This window comes from Sarcophilus harrisii, chromosome 5, assembly GCF_902635505.1.
Source record: "Sarcophilus harrisii chromosome 5, mSarHar1.11, whole genome shotgun sequence".
NCBI lineage: Eukaryota > Metazoa > Chordata > Mammalia > Dasyuromorphia > Dasyuridae > Sarcophilus > Sarcophilus harrisii.
In genome coordinates this window covers 113,411,306-113,420,102 of record NC_045430.1, presented here as the reverse complement: position 1 = coordinate 113,420,102, position 8,797 = coordinate 113,411,306, and positions in this window count along the sequence as shown.

The window sequence follows — 8,797 nt, the reverse complement described above, 5'->3', positions numbered from 1 at the left end:
TTTATTTTGGTTATTGTGTATCATTCTGTTCAAGTAACTTATTAATTATTGATGTTTTTATATTTTGGATTTCTATGAACTTCAAGAATTTGAAGAATAATAGAAGTTTTCATAATTTCTTCATTTTCAGTAAAGGCTGTTTCAATGAAGTTTTATTATAATTTGCCATTTCTGAAAATTGTTTATTTTTATTGTAAATTTTGAAATGTACTTGCTTTTGTAGTTCATAAACAATCCATTAATAATAGTTAATATTTCTACAGCACTTTACAGCATATTAAGTGCTTTTCTTACATCAGTCTAATAAGATTGGCTAATCCATTAATGATTTGGGATTTCTTTACTTAATAGAACTTTTCTTTTTTCACCACTGATCTATCATCACAAATGGCAGATTCTGTATCTGAGTTGGTAAGTCTTACAGAGTTTCCTACACCTTAAGTTTAGTGACTTTCCTAACAACACCGCACTGACAAATTTCAGACAAAACTGGAACTTAGGGCTTCCCATGTCCAGGACCAGGACTCACTTCTTGATTTAGTTAGTACATGCATTATAGCCCCAATTTTAAATGCAAGGTTAACAGATAATCAAGAGAAGTAAGTGCTAAACATCAAAGCTTTTTCTTTCAGAATAGTACTTTCCCCTCTATTCTAATTTATTTACTTGATTTTCTTCTTTTATCCTAATACTTAGCATTGTGTCTTTATATTTACTGAGTACTTAGTGAAGTAATGAACCATTCATTCTGATCTGAAAGGAATGTTATATATCATCTAGAGCAACCTATTTATTTTAGAAATGGGGAAACTGAGGCCCAGGATTAAATAATGAGTAGCAAAGTTAGGATTTCAAATGAAGTTCTCCGACTACTTCATACTACATACTACATACTATCTACTACCATTACCATGCTGTTTTGCCTAACATTCCTCTAACTAGAAAACTGAAGAAATTTCTTAATTGTAGATTTCTTCCTTGTTCTTTTTCTCGTTTTTAAATTTCTTTTTATAAATACACATTGCTTTTGTGAATCATGGTGGGAAAGAAAAATCAGAGCAAAAGGGAAAATCCATGGAAGAGAAAAAAACCCAGAAAAAAGAAGTGAACACAGTATGTGTTGATTTACAATTACTCTCCATTCTTTCTCTGGATCCCAGGTGGCATTTTCTATCCAAAGTCTACTGAATCATTGAACCACTGAGAATAATGAAGTCTTTCAAAGTTGATCATTACACATTCTTGCTATTATTGTGTACAAAGTATTCCTGGTTCTGCTTGTTTCACTCAGCATCAGTCATGTAAATCATTTCAGGCCTTTCTAAAATCAGCTTGTTCATCATTTTTTTTTTTTTTTTAATAGAACAATAAGATTCCATTACCTTCATATACCACAACTTGTTCAGTCATTCCCCAATTGATGGGCATCCACTCATTTTCCAATTCTTTTCTATCACAAAAAGCTGCTACAATCATCTTTGCAGTTTCTCTCCTTTATGATTTTCTTGGGATGTAGAACCAGAAATGGCACTGCAGGATCAAAGGATATGCATAGTTTTATAGTCTTTTGAACATAGCTCCAAATTGCTTTCCATAATGGTTGGATCATTTCACAACTCCACCAACAATCAATTAGTGTCCCAGTTTTTCTACATCTCCTCCAACATTTAGCATTACCTTTTCCTATCATCTTAGCCAATCTGAGAGGTGTGAGATGGTACCTCAGAATTGTTTTAATTTGTATTTCTCTAATTAATAGTAATTTAGTGCATTTTTTCATATAGCTATAAATAGCTTTAATTTCATCATCTGAAAATTGTCTGTTCATATCCTTTTGACTTTGTTCTTATTCTCTCTTTTTTTTTATTGGTGTTTGATTTTATTATTTGTTTGTGGTTCTCAAGGAGGAACTTGACATCAGGGACAAGGTGCTACAACATTCAGATGAATTGGTTGAAGTGTGGGACAATTGGGCAAACTCACCAGCTTCTTTGTTCTTATTCTCAACATAGCAGAGGGAACTCAAAGAATATAGAAGCATTTAATTGTTCTACTATTTAAATGGATTTGAACTATTTTACTATTTTAAGTGTGCTCACATGAATTTGTTTCCAACTTGATTAATATCCTGTTTTTTTATAATATTTTAAAATCATTTCAAAAACAGGGAAGCAACTTGTGACTTTCTTCCAGATAATTAATATCTATTGATTTGAAATGAATTGTACTTTATAGGACTACCTATTCTAAAATGGAAGAGATCTTAGAGAGTATTTCATTAAATTTCTCATTTTATAGACAGTGAAACAGAGCCCCAGAAAGGTTACCCAAGTACCCTAAACCTTGTAGGGAGGAGTAAGTAAATATCAAATCAGTGATTTGAAACCAAGTCATCTGCTTCTAGATTATAACTCTTTTCCACACTACTATGTTGCTTTCCTAAATATATCCATCTGAAGATCAATTTATTTTGATTTTTAGTGACAGTTGGTTGAAAGAATATTTTAAAGTGCATTTGGAATTAAATTATTCAATAAGACACTAACTTCCTCAGTAATTTTGGCTAAGCTAATAACAAAATTTAAAAGTATTTACTTATCTCTTTGTTATTTCTATAGAAAATGGAATAATAATTTTCTTGCAGGCATATGTTGAGGTGGTTTGCACTATCCTAAGTAAAATTGTAACTGATTCTTTCCATCAGTTGTGATGTGTTGGTCTTAGGCCATTGTGGAGATTTGTGTAGACATTTCAATTGGAGAAAATGGTCCTATATGCTATTGCTATATATTCTGATGCTATAGGTCACAAAAATATTGAAAGAGGCATCAACCAGGAAAAACTAAGAATTATAGGATTCTTCATCACATTCCACAGTTTCCTTTTGTTCCCTGGAGGAAAATGTAAACTTCTTTGCGTTCTCCCTTCAACTAACTGCCATTTCACTGACTTTATCTCTTATTTCAAAACAAAGACACTCCAACCCACTCAAGTAAATCTGCATTTTCTCTTCTCTGTGAATTTGCACATCCCTCTGGGAAACTCCACTCTACATCTTTTTAGCTTCTTATCTTCCTTCAAAACCCTAGTCTAAAATTACCTCCTTCAGCAAAGATTTCCTGAATAAACTTAACTAGATTTAATCAGGGCTTTAACCCAGGATCCCATCAGAATTTATGTAGTTACATTATTATTATAGGGCAGCTCAAAACTTGTTGTTGGTTATGTATACACAATAAAGAAAGCAATATAGAGGAACAACTGGTGTTAAGAAAGAAACTTTAAAGCAGTTTAACCTAGGGGATTTTGTTCTTTTCCATTTCTAATTTATTTTAATGGTTAGAATATCACCCAAAATTCACTTTTAAAAAAGAGGGAAGAGTTTAGTTACTTGCTAGTTCTTATGTCCATTCTTGCTCCCTTCTCGAAGTCCCACCTAATCTGCACCTTGGTGATCAAATGAGATATCAAATATGTTAAATATCTTTCTTTTTTTTTAATTTAACTTCTCATTTCTTGAGGGGTGATGGTTCAGCAGAATTTTAACCCTTGCAATAGCCTATGGTTCAGAGTAAATCCTTAGATCAAGAATATCTTTGATTATAAAGACATAACTATAGTTTCAACAGTTATTTCAATCCTGATTATGTCTGATACCTTTGTGCTTCTAAATAATGATTTTCTCAGCTTTTATGGGACCATGGTGTACTTCTAGTGTATTTTGGGCTTGTTTTTTGCCTTTCTCTTAATGATCTTTGCCATCAAAATGTAATAGTTTCTGTCATCTGGAATTATTGTAACAAAATAAAATGTACAAAATTAAAATGAAAGAAGACCCCATGCAAGGACAGTCTCAAAACTATACACTTAGTGCTACGTAGTTGTATACCTGCCCTATTAAAAGTCTTATCTCATTAATTGCTATAAATTCTTTCCCAGAAGTTTTTGAGGAAATTTTGAACAATATATTCCATGTCTTTGGAAATAATTGGCATAGGTACTGTTATGATCTTTTGCATGATGTTCAACATGATTCTTTGCTGTGCTATCTGGAGTGGCAAAGGAATGATTTAGAGTCTTTAGGGCTTGAGAGCATACCTGCCAAAACAGATACAGGAACTTTATGAATGTAAAGATAAAAAACAAAACAAAACAAAACAAACAACTTTTTATACTAATCAAGTCAGATCCAAATGCTTTAAATTAATATTTATTGTTCATGGGTAGGTAAAAGCAACACATTTTTTAAAGTGGCAATTTTACCTAGCTAATTTATTTATTCAATGCCATCCCAATTAAATTCCAGAAAATTTTACTGAGTTAGAAAAATAATGTGATTTGGAAAAACAAAAGGTTAGGAGAAAAGGATATTAAAGGGGCAGATTTAGCATCAATGAAACCTTAAGCTATGTGATAAGGTAAGAACATTGTTGAAGTGCACAATGAGTAATTTCTATTAGTTTAAATTAAAATTTTCTGATATAAATAAAAATAAGAATAGAAGGAATGAAGAAAATTATAAAAAAACACAAAAATTATTTCACAGACAATCTCATATAGTATATGTGATTAGATTGGAAAAATGTGATATGGGAAATGATGAACTAGTTGATTTAGAAAAAACATGGAACAACTCGGACTTATGAAGGAAGATGCTATTCATCTTCAAAGAAAGAAATGGCAAATGGAAATATGCATGGTATGTCTTACATGCATATGTGTTAGTGTGTGTATGTGTATGTATATGTGTGTGTATACACACACACATGCACATGCTTAATTATAGCCTTCTCTAGAGTGAATGGAGAGGAGTGAGGAGAAAATAAAAGAAAAAAATGAATAGTAGAGAACAAATATTTACAAGGAAGCAAAGAAAAGTTAGATAGTTTTGTAAACAATATGTAGTGTTCATTATATAGGTTTTCTTGAAAATTTATTATTTTATATCAATCTTATGTTTTGGTGTGAATATAGCAACTTTTTTTTCTTGTTTCATTTTTAAATTTTAAATGAATAAAAATTAGCAATAAAAAAGAACTAGACTCTAGAAGTGGTGACTCTTCTTCCAGAGAGCAACTCTATCATAGCCAAAGTTCTGAGAAAGAATAGATTTTCCTCATAGGGAGAAAATAGCTAAAGATTGTTTGCTTCTCAGTCCACTATTGAATGTAAAAATCTACTTCCCTAAAAGAGTTAAAATGTTAAGATAAGAGAGGTAGTAGAGTTTAATCTTCCTTTTATGGAGAAGAAATAGTTGAATATAGAAGTCAAAAGCTGGAAAAAAGAAAGGATGAACAAGAAATATACCTAGAAGGGACTATACATATACTCTAACAATTGCTACACAAAATAGAACATGGAAGGTCCAATAAGCTTATCATGTAGTGATATTACCAGAATGATTTTTCATCTCTATAACATTGGAGATGCACCTGTATAAATGGAGCCTGACCATATACATATTCCCCATGTGTATTTCTTCAGCCATGTTCCTTACATGTGTCTCATGTTCCCAATTACTTTGTGTATACCTGTGGGATGTGGTTTATGGAGAAAATGATCTATTTTTAATTTTTTTATTATACTATTTAATTTAATAAAGGGAAGAGAATAATTATGATTAAGCACCTACAATTTACCAAGTGCTATAAGTGTTTTATAAATATTATCTATCTCATTTGCTCCTTTGAGCAATATTGTCATGAAGTGGTATCCTCATTTATAGGTGAATAAACTGAGGCAGGCAGAGGTTAAGTGACTTGCTCAGGGTAACAGTGATTGTAAATTTATGAGACTGGATTTGAACTCTGCATTTTTCTATTCCAGGTTCATAGTTTATTACTGTAACACTTATCTCTTAATGTATTGCTTTGAGCTGATTATGTCTTCTAGCTCATTAGGGAAATAATTGACACAAATAATTCCTGCACTATAATTTGGAAATGAATTTTGTCCCAAAGAATGTTTTAAATTTGGACTAGTATGTATATAGGAAGGCATGTAAAAGTCTCTGGGTATTCGTAGGTTCTAATTAACAAGCTCTTTAAAGAGTTTCACATGGGATCTCTAGAACTGAAATTTTAATGGGGAAACTAGATCACAAGTGTTCAATCAGTCAATTAGTTTATTAGGTTTTATTAAGTGCAAACTATATTTCAGATACTTTGATAAGTGCTGAGGATAAAAATAAAGTAAAAAAAAAGATAATTTCTGTTATTAAACAGGCCACAATCTAATGAGGGAGACAATATGCAAATAATTATACATAAATAAGATATAGATGGGATCAATCAGATATAATCAAATGAGAGAAGGCATTAGTATTAAGAATAAAGAAATTTTTCTCATTGATATGGGATTTTAACCAGAGTTTAAAGGAAGCCAGGAGATAAAAAGGAAGCTCAATCTACTCTAAGGGTTAGTCAGTGAAAATGCCTAAAGTTTGGAGATGGAGTGTCTTGTGTGAGGAATAGCAAGGAGGCTGGTATCATTGCATTGAAGAGTATGTGAAGGATGTAATAGAGCTAAAGTATAAGAAGACTGAGAAAGTGGAAAAATGTCAAGTTTTAAAGGGCTTCAGATGACAGAGGATTTTATATTTGATCTTGGCCTGAAAACAATAGAGAGCCATTGGAATTTGTTGATTAGGGTGATTTTATTTCCACTTTAATTGAGTGGAAAATGGACTTATATAGGAAGACATGAGGCAGAGAAACCAATCAGTAGGCTTCTGTAAAACACACACACACATGTTATCTGGAGAATGGAGCACCCAAATGTATATCACTCTCAAAATATTCTTTAATTGATATGCATGTAAAGCCACATAGGACTCCAAGATCTATATACATGTTTCTATTATACATGTCAACAAGTCTTATTAGTACCTCTACATTTTTTGAGAGTAAAAAATTTATAGTCCCTCCAAATTATGTATGATGCATTTATATATCTATGATTGTGTATCGTAAAAATAATGGGACAGAAAATAATCACAATTAATTATCATAACTGATATATGTTCAATCACCTAAAACATTCAAGCAAACATAGAAACAGAACATAGAGGATTAATAAATTACAACACCTCACATAATAGAGTAAGAATATGTTCTCATATACATCACAAAGCAGTGTTGTAAGAAATAATCAAATAGATCACAAGGACAAATATCATATATACCTTAAAATACTAATATTAATAGTAAAAAAGTATATTAACATAAAAGCACATGACAAGAATATAATATGAACTATCATATAATGTGATTATATACAAGATTCGTATGAACAAGGAGTATGTCTGAGTTAGCATTTGAACTGAGGCCCTGCCTGGATCCAGGTTTAACCCTTTATGTAGTGAATAACTTAACTGCCTCCCTGATTATATTGGTGTATAAGTCACCTGCATAGAAATGATAATTAAATTAATGGGAATGAGAAAGAATTGAAGGTCCAGGACGGACTTTTGGTATACACTTGCATTGAGGGAAAGTAATATAGATGATGAGCCAGTAAGAGAATGAACAATTAGACAGGTAGTAGGAAAACTCAAAGAGTCATAAAAATCCAAAGAACAGAGTATTTGTAATGAAAGAAGGTCATGAAGGATGAAGCTTGAGAAAAGATGATCAGAATTGTTATAGACAAAAGCATTTATAGGTGGATCAATTCTGTTAAACACTGTGGATAAGACTTAGAGACAAAAAAGGAAGTCAAATACAACTTCTTTTCTCAAGAAACTTCTAGTCTTATGGGGGAGACAAAATACCACAGTTATATAAAACATATATGCAAAATAAATTGAAGATCTTAGAATAAGAGCATAAGCTAATATTCTCAGGTTGATTGGGGAAAACCTTCTTGCAGAAAATGAGGTTTTGGCTGATACTAGAAGGAAGTCAGGAAGTAAAGATTAGGAAGGAGAGAATTTCAGACATGGGAGACAGGCAATGACAACATATAAAATCAGGAAATGGAATGTCTTATTCCAGTAATAGTAAGGAGTGTCACTGTATTGTAGAATATGAATGTGAGATAGAATAAGCTAAAAAAAACTGGAAAAGTAAGAATGGTTATGAAGGGCGTTAAAAGCAAAACAGAAGATTTTATATTTGTTATAATTGATATGTAATTGATAACTTTGGAGAGAGTAATTTTAGTTGAGTAATGAAGTTAGAAACTTTGACAAGTTGAGAAGTAAGTGAAAGTAGAGGAAATAGAAGCAACAAATGTAGATAACTTGATATCTTGAAAGGTTCATATTAAGAAAAAAAAAATTTTTTGTAAGGATGGAGGAAGATGTGAATATGTTTGACATGAAAGGGATGAGTAGATGGAGAGAAGGAGCAATGATTTTCAGCATTCCCTTTCATATCCAGCTTCTACCCTCTTTGTCCTACAGAGCTATATATGCCAGTATTGTTTCTTGATACTGGCATAAAATCCCCTTTGTGCTACTCTCTCAAACTGAACTCATATTATTAGCTTTGCTCTTTATAAGGTGATTGATACCTCAGGTTCTAGGTATATCTTGTGGATATTCATTTATTCCTACTATAACTCATCAGCCTCCTTTTTAACCAATCACTGGGTTTTCCATTAACAATCAGGAGACACAATAAGCTTTTAAAAATCTTTTTCTAAAATTGGATGAAAAACAAAAACAGCTACAAAACATCTCTTCCATAAATCTTGAATGCACTTTCCCATAAATAAATCCAGAATTTATGGGAAGAATAAGCACATATGGACACTACAATCATAATCACCCCCACACACATACACACACACACAC